The sequence below is a fragment of the Lathyrus oleraceus genome, chromosome 4, assembly GCF_024323335.1.
Source record: "Lathyrus oleraceus cultivar Zhongwan6 chromosome 4, CAAS_Psat_ZW6_1.0, whole genome shotgun sequence".
Taxonomy (NCBI): Eukaryota; Viridiplantae; Streptophyta; class Magnoliopsida; order Fabales; family Fabaceae; genus Lathyrus; species Lathyrus oleraceus.
In genome coordinates this window covers 39,884,974-39,896,247 of record NC_066582.1, presented here as the reverse complement: position 1 = coordinate 39,896,247, position 11,274 = coordinate 39,884,974, and the positions used below count along the sequence as shown (strand labels likewise).

Sequence of the window (11,274 nt, the reverse complement as noted above, 5' to 3'; positions counted from 1 at the left end):
TTTGGTACTTCCAAGCAGTGTCAATGAAGTGTGCAGTGGTGGCCATATAACTAAGGTTTTGTATCGAAGTCCAATAGTCTGTGGTTAGTGCAACCCTAGTATAATCAGATTTAAAAAAGGCTTTAAGACGTGACTTTTCAGCTAGGTAAAGCTGAAAACAATCCCTAGCAACGGTCCTCCTAGTAGGGATAGCCATTTGGGGTTGCAATTGTTTACACATTTGCTTAAAACCAACACCCTCAACCACTCTAAAGGAATGTTCCTCAAGGATAACAAAGGTATTAATGGCCTTCCTACAGGCTGCAGCATTAAACCTTTGACTAGTTGGAACTAAAAACCCACCCTCGCCGCTTACAAGGTTTGTCTGATTGGGGTCTTTCAACAAAAGGGCAGGGTTTTTGTAACACACTTTCGAGTGAGCTAGCATGTTAGAAGTACCATGTGTTTTAGGGTCACATCGGTACCTTTTATGACAGTGTTTACACGCGGCTATAGGTTCAGGCTCATCCAGTAAAATGTTAAACTCTTCCCAAACCGTAGAAGTTTTTCTACTACCACTAGCATTAAGTTTCCTTTTTCGAAGTGGAGGGAGTGCAGTACCAGCAGCTGCTCCTATAATTCATACATTTAAAAATGACAGCATAACATGTATCACTTATTAAACAAACACTCAGTATAAAAATGACAGGTGATGGCATTACCTTGACTCACTCCTTGATCTACAACTCCGCTAGGAACTCCAACTCCTTGCAAGCTAGGAACTCCAACTCCTTGCAAGCTACTTTTGCCGCGCTCCATTGGCGGCAGGACTCATCCAACTCCTTGATCTAACAAGCTCGGTGGTGATTTGTGGTTGAATAATGGACGGCGACGGTTCTTCGTTAAACGATGAAACCACGAACTAGCATCAACCGAAAAATTGGAAGGTAGAAAGAGTTAGTTCTTAAACGATGAAACCACGAACTGGAAATTGAAAGGATGAACCCTAGAATCAACCGATTACCTGAGAGAATGATGAACCCTAGCGGAGTAACGTTGCTGTTTGTGCGTATGAATCTCACGAAGAAGTGGAACTAATGAATTGAGATTTGAGACTGAGAGAGAGTCTTGGTTTTTTGTTAGTTCTCTGTGGATACATCGAATATTTTGTGCGTATGAAAAAGTGAGATTCATACCACATCTCTAACTATAGGAATGAACCTTAGATTTCTGTTTAGATTGGGCCTAGCCATAAAAATAACCTTAGATTCGGTCGGATTCGGTTTCCGACGGGCCCAAAACCAATCTCTGAATCCGACCGCACAAACCCGTAAAAACCTCTTGCTACTTTCCAACCTAACCCACCAACCGACTAAACCCGAACGGTGTCTCAAATTTTGGATCGGAACGGTCGGATACCGTCGGGTGGTTGCATTATGTCCACCCCTAACAGAGTCTACCCAACAAACAAACATAAATTTTACAAAAGCATAATTAAGAAAAATGTCAAAGAAAATATAAATATAGTGATATTATTCATATGAATTAAATTATTTTAAAAAATAAATATAATAGCATAAAAACTATCCTTCTATTTATACTTTTTTTTTAATTTATTGAATAATATATATATATATATATATATATATATATATATATATATATATATATATATATATATATATATATATATTCTAAATACATTAATTATTCGATATATTTTAAAAAGTAAGAGTTTGTCATTGATATATATATATATATATATATATATATATATATATATATATATATATATATATATATATATATATATATATATATATATATATATATATATATATATATATATATATATGCACTGGTTTTATATAGTTTTATTATATAATGATCTACTTTATTTAAAATCTAGTTTGAATATTTGTTTTGATTGATTTAAGTTTTAGAAAATAGTTACATTACACTTTGACGTGTGAGATAAAGAGTTTGTCATTGTAACTTATCCGTGCTGAGTTGTTGATTTAGATATAGATGAGTACCTAGAGGTGGTGAGTAATGAGATATACACTTTGGAATGATTGTCGAAGAGGAGTGTTACCGCAAATACTTTGACATTAAGTCCATAAGTATGGAAGTAGTATATTATAGATAAATTAAGGAGACTTTAAGTTATGAGAGTGATTGACGACCTAATAAGTGTATTAAGTTGTCGTAAATAATATTATTTCTAGTCTTTAGTATAACAGAAAAATTACTTTTAAAATTATTGAAAAATTAATATATCTGAATTATATGTAGTTTAAACATATTAATTATTTAATAAATTTAAAGTATGGATAATTTTTTTATATTAAAGATCAGAAGGAGTATCATGATGACAGACAAACATTTCGAGACCCTGATTTAATCTTTCACGTTGAATTCTAATGAAAAAGAATTAAAATTTTATTTAAATTGTAAATAATATTAAAAGATATAATAAAAAATAATTATAAAAATAGAATATTTTAGTCTTGGACAAGATTATAGTAGAATCGAACTCAGGTCATGACCATCAAAAAACACAAAAAACATTAATACACTTCATTAGACCAATACATAAATATTTTACATATATTTAATAAACAATCTATATAATAAATATTTAATGTATTTTTAATATTTGAGGTCTACAAATTTTTGAGGTTCTGTGCAGTGACACACCTCGCACACCCACAGGACCGACCCTGTTTATTATTTAGTTTAACATTGAAATACTTATAAATAAAGTTTTTAATTAGTTTAAGAGATATAATAATAAAAACTAAGGTTTTTAAAATTGATTAGGAATAAGGTTAACTTTAGATTTCTCTTGCACTCCTTATTTGACATTTTCAATTAAAGTTATTATATTGATTTAATCTTAATTCTTAGTAATTAAATTTTCAACCCTTTAAACTAATTTCTAAATAGTTACAAATTGAAGTTTGAGCTTTAGAGTTAATAAAAGTATTTGGATTTCAAGGGTCCACCCTTATCTTTAGGTGATGGTAGACGAGAATATTTAATTCAAGTGTTTACTAATTTTACTAAAATTTCACAAGTTAAATCATAAATCATTCAGTTAAGTCAATAAAAAAAATACAAAAATAGTTATTAAGCAATGGTTATATCCTCTTTCATCCTCAAATTTTTTCACCAAGGACAAAGGAGTTATTAGCAATGTCACGGAGATGGACATTAAATTAAGCAAGGGTTATATCCTTTTTCATCCTCAAATTTTCAATTTTTGTAATGCAGAGTTACAGTCTTGACATGCGAACCTTGGAGGTATCTTCATATGTAGTTCGGAGAATTTCCCAACCTTCCTTGGCCCTGGAAAAAGTATTAATGAGCATATGACATTAAGTGCACGAGAGTTACCATGTGTTTCTTCATCTTCTTCTTTTGAACAGTCACTCTTAGACTTCAATAATTATGTACCTTATTCAATTATAACCTTTAAAGGTGTCCATCCTTTTATGATTGCTTTCCAAGTTTTACTATCTATAGATTTGAGAAAAACAACCATGCGAGCTTTCCAATAATTATAGTTTGTGCCATCAAGAGTAGGTGGAAGATTTAAAGATCCTCCTTCATTAGCATTGTCCATTTTAAATAGAATATATATAGAACCCCCGGAACTCACCCTACCAGAACATGGTGTTTGTTCTGATGCGAATTTAAATTTTGTTCTCTGGATAACAAGATGTCATACACAATGTTGAAACAAGACTTATGATAAGTATAATGCGTAACTAGAAGAATAAATGTAGAATATAAAATAACACAAAAATTGATAACCTAGTTTGGTGAAAAACTAGTTACGTCTATAGGGTGTTAATCCAATGAAAGGAAAATCACTCTTAATAGTCAGGAGTATACACTTTTCTGGTTTGAGCTCTCATAGTTCAGTGCCTCATTTTCTTAATACTATCAGTGAACTTCAATCCAAGGCTCCCTCTAAATATGAGACATGTCTCACTTTCACTCAAACACTCTTCCAAGTGTTTGGATATTTACAAAAGTATATGAATGATAGAATGATATTACAACTAAAATACTCTATTTTCCTAACATAGGAATAAGACACGAGAAGAGTATTACACAAAAATAAACACAAAACTCAAAACAAAATAACATACATAGCTTAGTAATGTAATATCCGAGTCTTCACAATGGAGAGTGTCTCCTTAAATAGAAACAAAAGTCCAACTTCAAAGCCCGTTAGGATTTAGGTCTTGAACGCGATAAAACTTCTCAAAAGCACAAGAGTTGAATCTCCAATAATGTTGATTGTAAAGCTTGATTGATTATGACTTGAACAAATTAAATTCCTCAAATTTAATCTTGCTAAAAGAGATTATGAATAAACTTTCCTTAATCCAAAACGCACACAAAATTCAAATCCATGATTAGATATAAAAGGAAACAAATCCTTAAAAGTGCGAGAATTACTCAAATTATCTTACGCGTGAAGCAACCTAGAGCGAGACATGATGACTCACAAAATGAATGACATTATACTTAACATGTTGTTTTCTTACTGAAGTGTCATGATCACACAGAGACATGACGTCTCACATTTTAACAGAGCATCTTATTTCATATGTTACCTATAAAATATTGTCAATTATATGATTGAATTCTATAAGTGGTGAGAAAGTTAATGTATGCCTTTGAGTGATTGTCGACAGGATGATACATACTGAAACTCTAATGCATAAATAAGTAAGTGAAGAAAAAGTGTAAGATATTAGGGTCATATGTTATGTACCTTTCAGTGTAATGTCATAAGCTTTATATATATGTTTTTTTAAGGAGACCAATGTAATGAGAGGAAGTTTGACAATTGGTGACCCACATCATTGTCATCCGTTGTCAGGTGTGTTGTATCTACCACTGCTTCGTGTTGACCATTAAGGATGAGGATTGACCTAAGGATTATTGCATAATAGATTGAGCTTGAACCCAATTCCAAATAGTAATTTTAAGGTACATAGTTTAAATATTCTCGAAGAGGTTATAAAATATTAATAGTCAATAGAAGTTTCACCCTTTCTCAATTTTTAAAAGAAAAAAAACTGAAAAGAATTATATTATTATGTGAAATTTATAGTTATTTTTTAAAATTGCCTTTATATTATGATATGAATAACATTTTTATTGAAGTAAAATTAATAAATCATTGTTGTTTTTCTCAACCAAGAAGAAGAAAATCACATACCTTTACGATAACAATTAAATGAGGAAAAAAAAACTACTCGCGCTGCCACACATTTTTGAACATGTGACCTCATCAATGAAAACAAAACTTCAACCAACTATATATGTTTCCAACCACGTTTTTAATACCAATGTATATTTTGGAGCCCTATGATACTTTAGAAAGTATATTTATTTGGGAGATAAGAGCAAGAGTTTTGTCCACTTTATGTTTGGGCCTGTTTTGTGTAATTTATATTTGCAAGAAAAGAAAAATGAAGTAATAATATTACGATAATTTTTGGGAATTTTTTATCTCACATTATATGATGGACCTTATGAAAAATTAAAAATTTTCCTCAGATTTTAGAGATACATCTTCGGATGCACTTGTTAAATTGAAAATGTTAATTAATCCGGAGATGCATCTCAAAAATATTTTAAAACATACACCATGAATCCCACTCTAAAAGGTCCATTTTACACGTTTTTTTGTTCCGAAGATGCATCTCTATTTAGGGTTTACTGAGATGCATCTCTGTATCCAATCAGTACAATGCATGTTATGTTTTGTTTATGGTTATTCATATGATGATTTATAAATTTTAAGGACCATGTTATGTGATGAGCATTAAACCATACAATCGATATGCAAAAAATGACATATCTAAAATCAGATGGTCAAAAATAACATATAGAAATGAATTCGAAATACACGATAAAATAGAATAAAGTGAAAATAAAATACAATCCATAATGAATCCAAGATACAACTACTATATACTACTGCGTATGCCGGACTACAACTCCTCGAGCTCCTTGTGCTCCTCAGCCTCATCTACCCCCTATCCTCCGACACTATCTCCGGTACATAAGTGCCTCTCGTGCCTCCATCCTAATGGCATCTAGGACCTACCTCACCTCAGACCCATAAGGGAAGATACCTCTATCAATGCCTACGTGCATAATCTCCACTATGTACTGACATCTAGGCAACACATCATGATCATGATATAATTGTGCCTGCTCCTCCTCTAGTATCTCCTGATGCATTGGCCTTGGTGGATCTTCTGGAGCATCATGCACCATATACAAATGTGACACCTTGAAGAACCACCTGATGTGCTCATCGACATAGCTCTAGTCGCTCTCAACTATGGTACTTCGTTTCTCCTTCGGTACCAGATGACTAAGATAATCATCAAATGTGACATTCATATCTCTACGTGCCATAACAGGAGAAACAGAGAAAATAAGGTGTCTGGGAACAGTCTAAGTGTAGCCGACCTGCCGCATGATGTGCTCAGGTAGATAAGAAAATATGAGACATGGGCCGCAAGCCAACCATCAAGAGTATAACACTATGTCGTCAAATGGCCACGTCTCATGGTGATCGACATAGCTGTTAAAGTGCATATCCTCGACAATCAAGGGGTCAAGATACACTCTAAACGGCTCTATTGCCTGATTCCCTATGAGCGGGGAAAATGCAGAAGCATATGACATATCCTCAATATAAGTCGGTACACACGACCAACTAGAGATGTGTGGGAAGTGCTGGAGGATCCAAGTCTGAAAAGTGTTAGAACACACGAATCATCAGTAAGGGCGTTGCAAAATATAAAGAAAATGAAACTGAAACATTAAAAGACCAATAAATATTACTGTCATTAGTGTGATGATTGTGACCTGCTTTGTCTTCCACCTATAACCCTCTAATAACTTCAAGTACAAGTAAATCAAAGAAGTGTCCCCCAATTATACCGCGGGAGAATAGACGTAGTGAAGTGTCAGTATGTGACACACATCTCCTACGGGAAGAAAAAGATGGAGAAACAAGAGCCCCAAAAGTCGATGTTTCCACATGAACCATGCTAGAGTGAACGGGAGCCTTCGAAACCTGACTCGTCTTCCTTCGGACTGACGCATATTGTACAATCCACCTGTGCCTCAACATGTCGTCTCTATCAGCCATAATTCATGTATGTAAAGCATACAATTAGTAGAAGCAACCATACAAGCAATAAAATTTACGGAGATGCATCTCTGGTTACTGGCAATCCAAACGTTGAAATATTTCGGAGATGCATCTCCGGAATTTTTTGTAACTTTTCATGTCCATTATTGGCCGTAATGCAGACCACCAAACCCCAAAAAGAATGGTTTTATATTTATTTTAAACCATCAAGCATGTTTTACAATCTGTATAAACTATCATTCATGTAGTTTAAACTCATTTCTTACCTAAATCATCAATTTCTACTCATTTATACAAAAACTTAAAAAAAATTCAAAAGATAAAAAACTTACAAATTGAGAGTTTACTTCAGTGTTGAATGATGTCTCTGATGTACTTGATGTTGATTGAAGAACCTTTGAACTTGATTGATTGATTTTGAACTTGGTTGATGGAAGAACCTTTAAGAGAGTTTGAGAAAATTTTGTGTTTTTTTAGAAATGAGGAAGGAGAAGGGTTGTGGCGCGATTAAGAACCAATACCGTCTAGAGATGCATCTCTGAAATAATTATGAAGATGCTTCTCTAGTGTTTTTTAACGTTAAGTCTAAATTCTATTTATTCAGGGTGCGTCCGAAGATGCATCTCCAAAAAATAGAAGCATTTTTATTTTTTCATGTGGTGCCCTAGTAATACATAGGATGCATTAAATAATTCCCTAATTTTAAACCATTTTTTGTAAGCTTCGTAACTTTCCTAAATTTACAAAGTAAACTAAGAAATTTACACTTGTTTAACGATTGTAATAAAATAAATGTAGAAAATATCATAGAGTTTGGTAAGAAAATGTGATACTCTTATGACTTCCTTTGTTACTCTATGAAGTCACTCAGAAATTACTCTAGGAAGTTACTTTGGTGGTTAGTTTGTGATGTAAAACATAATGGGATTGGTGTACCATCTTAGTGTTTTAGACCCCCACAAGGATCATACATCAAGATCCAATAGCAAGTATTAAAAAATAAAATTTTAGGAATAAGTACAACCTCACTCAAATTCGGAGCATTTAATTCTGACTTCATATCAACTTTCCAATATCATATCTAATCGGATGGTGATACGCACGAGACTTCAAATTATGACGAAGCAATTATAACTGCCTTTCTTATATAAACTGCTTCATGTGCCATGACTTAGTTATTCTACTCATTCTCACACTTAGACTATTTCTCATTCATTCACTAATTTGGGAGTTACAATGCTAACATTGTAGGCTCACCAGCTCCGACATACTAGAAGCATGCTCCACCGCACATGAGTCCTATTATAATATGTCATCAACTATTTTTGGTTCCTAAACGGAAAAGTGATGTCGTTTCTAGGAATCGCCATTTGATTTACATGAATCATCCATCAAACTCGTGAAACGATGGCTACATTGAAAGCTACTTGATCAGCTTCTCAATACAACGCCGCTATTATGACTACTGATCATAAGAATTCCCGATCTCACTAGGGAGTTTTTCTCCCACCAATGGTTGATGATGATATTGTCCTTATGACTTCTCCTTATGCTCCTACAATATAAAATTTAGTCCCTCTGGCGACCGAACAAATAAATTTTCAAGTCCTTTTGATTTTTCAATTTTTTCAAAAACCACTCCAAGACCAGACTTCTAAGAAACCTTTGTCACAACCATTGATTCTTGGACAAGAGAGGCTTTAGAGCCTCAAACTATTGCAATCGAATTTAGGCTTGCAAAAGGATAGCGATATGCTCAAAAGTGTCTATAACTTGGTGAAACAACATAATCCATACTTGTTAGCTAAAATAGTAGTTATATTCGAAGAAAACTTACAATGCATGCCTCCAAAGGATCATTTTGTTTGCAAGGCGACCTCGTGCAACGATGAGGGAGTTAAACCAGAAACAACCTCTATCGGCATCCTCTTCACACGGGGGGTGGGCCCTTGGATCTCTAGATCGTACCCGACATCAATAAAATTGTACCGCGCCACAAGAAGAACCCACATATTGATCCACGAAAAGGGACATTTTCGAAGCAAAAAGGTTGATTCAAGGAAAAGATTGATGTATTTCATAAGTATCTTTCATGAGGGGGTTTATTGTGAAGTAGTTAGAGCAAGCTCGATGCCTTCGATAGTTCTGAACAGATCTCATTGAAAATGACAATGCGCTATAAAAAGGGTAATGATGACGATGACATCAGCAAAGAAATGGAAACAATGTCGAAAAATAAGATAAAAAATGCCACGTTTCTTTTTTATGACTCAAATCGAAACATGACATTTTGGGGGACAATTTGTCACCTTCGATTTTTTGACCTGAATATAAATGGCAAGTAAGAATTAGTGTGCCGTGATGAAAGCTATTAAACATGTCAAAATGATGCGGGTGGCAAGTATGGTCGAAGCAGCTGAAGGTCGATGAGCGTTGGTAGCATCTGTGGACTTAGTGAAAATTTAAAATGCTCTAAGTTGGTTATTTGGTTTGATTGAAAGAGCGGGAATTGGATTAAAACAGGTTGTTAGTCGAAGACACGTGGAGGCTCGTCGAAGATAACAACTGCATGGAAGTAAAATGTGTCGTGATTTGTTTAGTCGACTGTTTGTATGTGGTTATTTTAGATTAGTATATAAGTGGACGCCTATTTAAGTTATAGGGGTCCACAATCTTACTCATATTTTTACATACTCTAAGTATATGCATAATTGCGAAATGAGTGAAGAAAATGTTCATATGCGTTCCATACTTATAAATTCCAATCACTTTTACATTTAAGCCTTTTTCTACATTCATTTACATTTCGATAATTTATCATTTTATCTTTATTTCTACATTTTGACTTTAGTTATCTTAGTCTCCAAATCTTTTACATTCCAAGTCTTGTCAAAGTTTTACATTGTTATCTTCACATTGTGTTTTTTATTTCAATCATAACATGGTGTTCAAAGATTTAAATTTACCCAAATATGTTCCGGGAGATTTTTGAGTTTGATCCCTTAAGTATTAATATAAACTTGTTTTGTTTACCAAATTTACCAGTAAACACAATCTCAATACCACCAATAGAAATCATGTGACCAAGGAAATTCACTTCTCACAACCAGAACTCGCACTTGGACAACTTTGCATATAACTTCTTTTTCTTCAAGGTCTGCAACAAAACTCTCAGATGCTTTACACACTCTTCATCAGACTTCGAATATATTAAGATGTCGTCGATAAACACAACCACAAACTAATATAAATACGGATGGCATATTCTATTAATGTACTCCATAAACACTCCAGGTGCATTAGACACATCAAACGACATCACTAAATACTCATAGTGATCGTACCTCGTTCTAAACACATTCTTCGAAATATCTTCTAGTTTCACGCAAATCTGATGATAACCCAAACACAAAATAATATTGCTAAATACACAAGGACCTACCAACCGATCCATCAAATTATCAATCCTCGGAACTGGATACTTGTTTTTATCGTCACTTAATTTAGTTGTTGATAATCCACACACAACTACATACTACCATATTTCTTCTTTACGAGTAACACCGGTGCACTCCATGACGAAACACTCGGACAAACAAACTTCTTCTCAAATAGGTCTTCCAATTGCTTCTTCAGTTCACTCAACTCTGAAGTAGACATTTTATACGGAGCCATCAATACAATACTAATACCAAGTACTAAGTCTATATCAAACTCCACCTCACGCTCTGGTGGTAAACCATTAATATCATCTAGAAACACTTTTGGAAAATCACACACCATAGGTAACTCACCAATCACAACTTTACTTCTAGGCTTCATAGAAGCTAATATCATAAACACTTCAGCCTCATCCTTTATGCATTCATCCACTTGCCTAGCAGACACAAAGAACTCATCATTTGCATCAAACTGTGCAAATGACACCGACTTATCCAACAACATGCACTCTTGCAAATAGCAGAATGACGAACAAAATTTCCACACATGAAACGTTTCAGAGAAGCAAAAGCTTCTTCCCCACAGGTCTCAATCCCGCTCCTACAAATAAGCGGTTAGAGAAACAAACGAGCACCGACAGTGTTTCACACACATGC

At 33.9% G+C, this 11,274-nt stretch overlaps 1 long non-coding RNA gene across 1 annotated transcript; it reads right to left on the bottom strand.

The window, feature by feature from the left end:
- Window positions 1–510: 510 nt before the first annotated feature.
- On the bottom strand, window positions 511–1,232 carry LOC127138717 (uncharacterized). Its single transcript, XR_007808840.1, has 3 exons — window positions 1,004–1,232; window positions 702–901; window positions 511–612 (listed from the first exon to the last, which is right to left on the bottom strand). It is a non-coding gene; the product is annotated as an uncharacterized LOC127138717 (long non-coding RNA).
- Window positions 1,233–11,274: the final 10,042 nt, after the last annotated feature.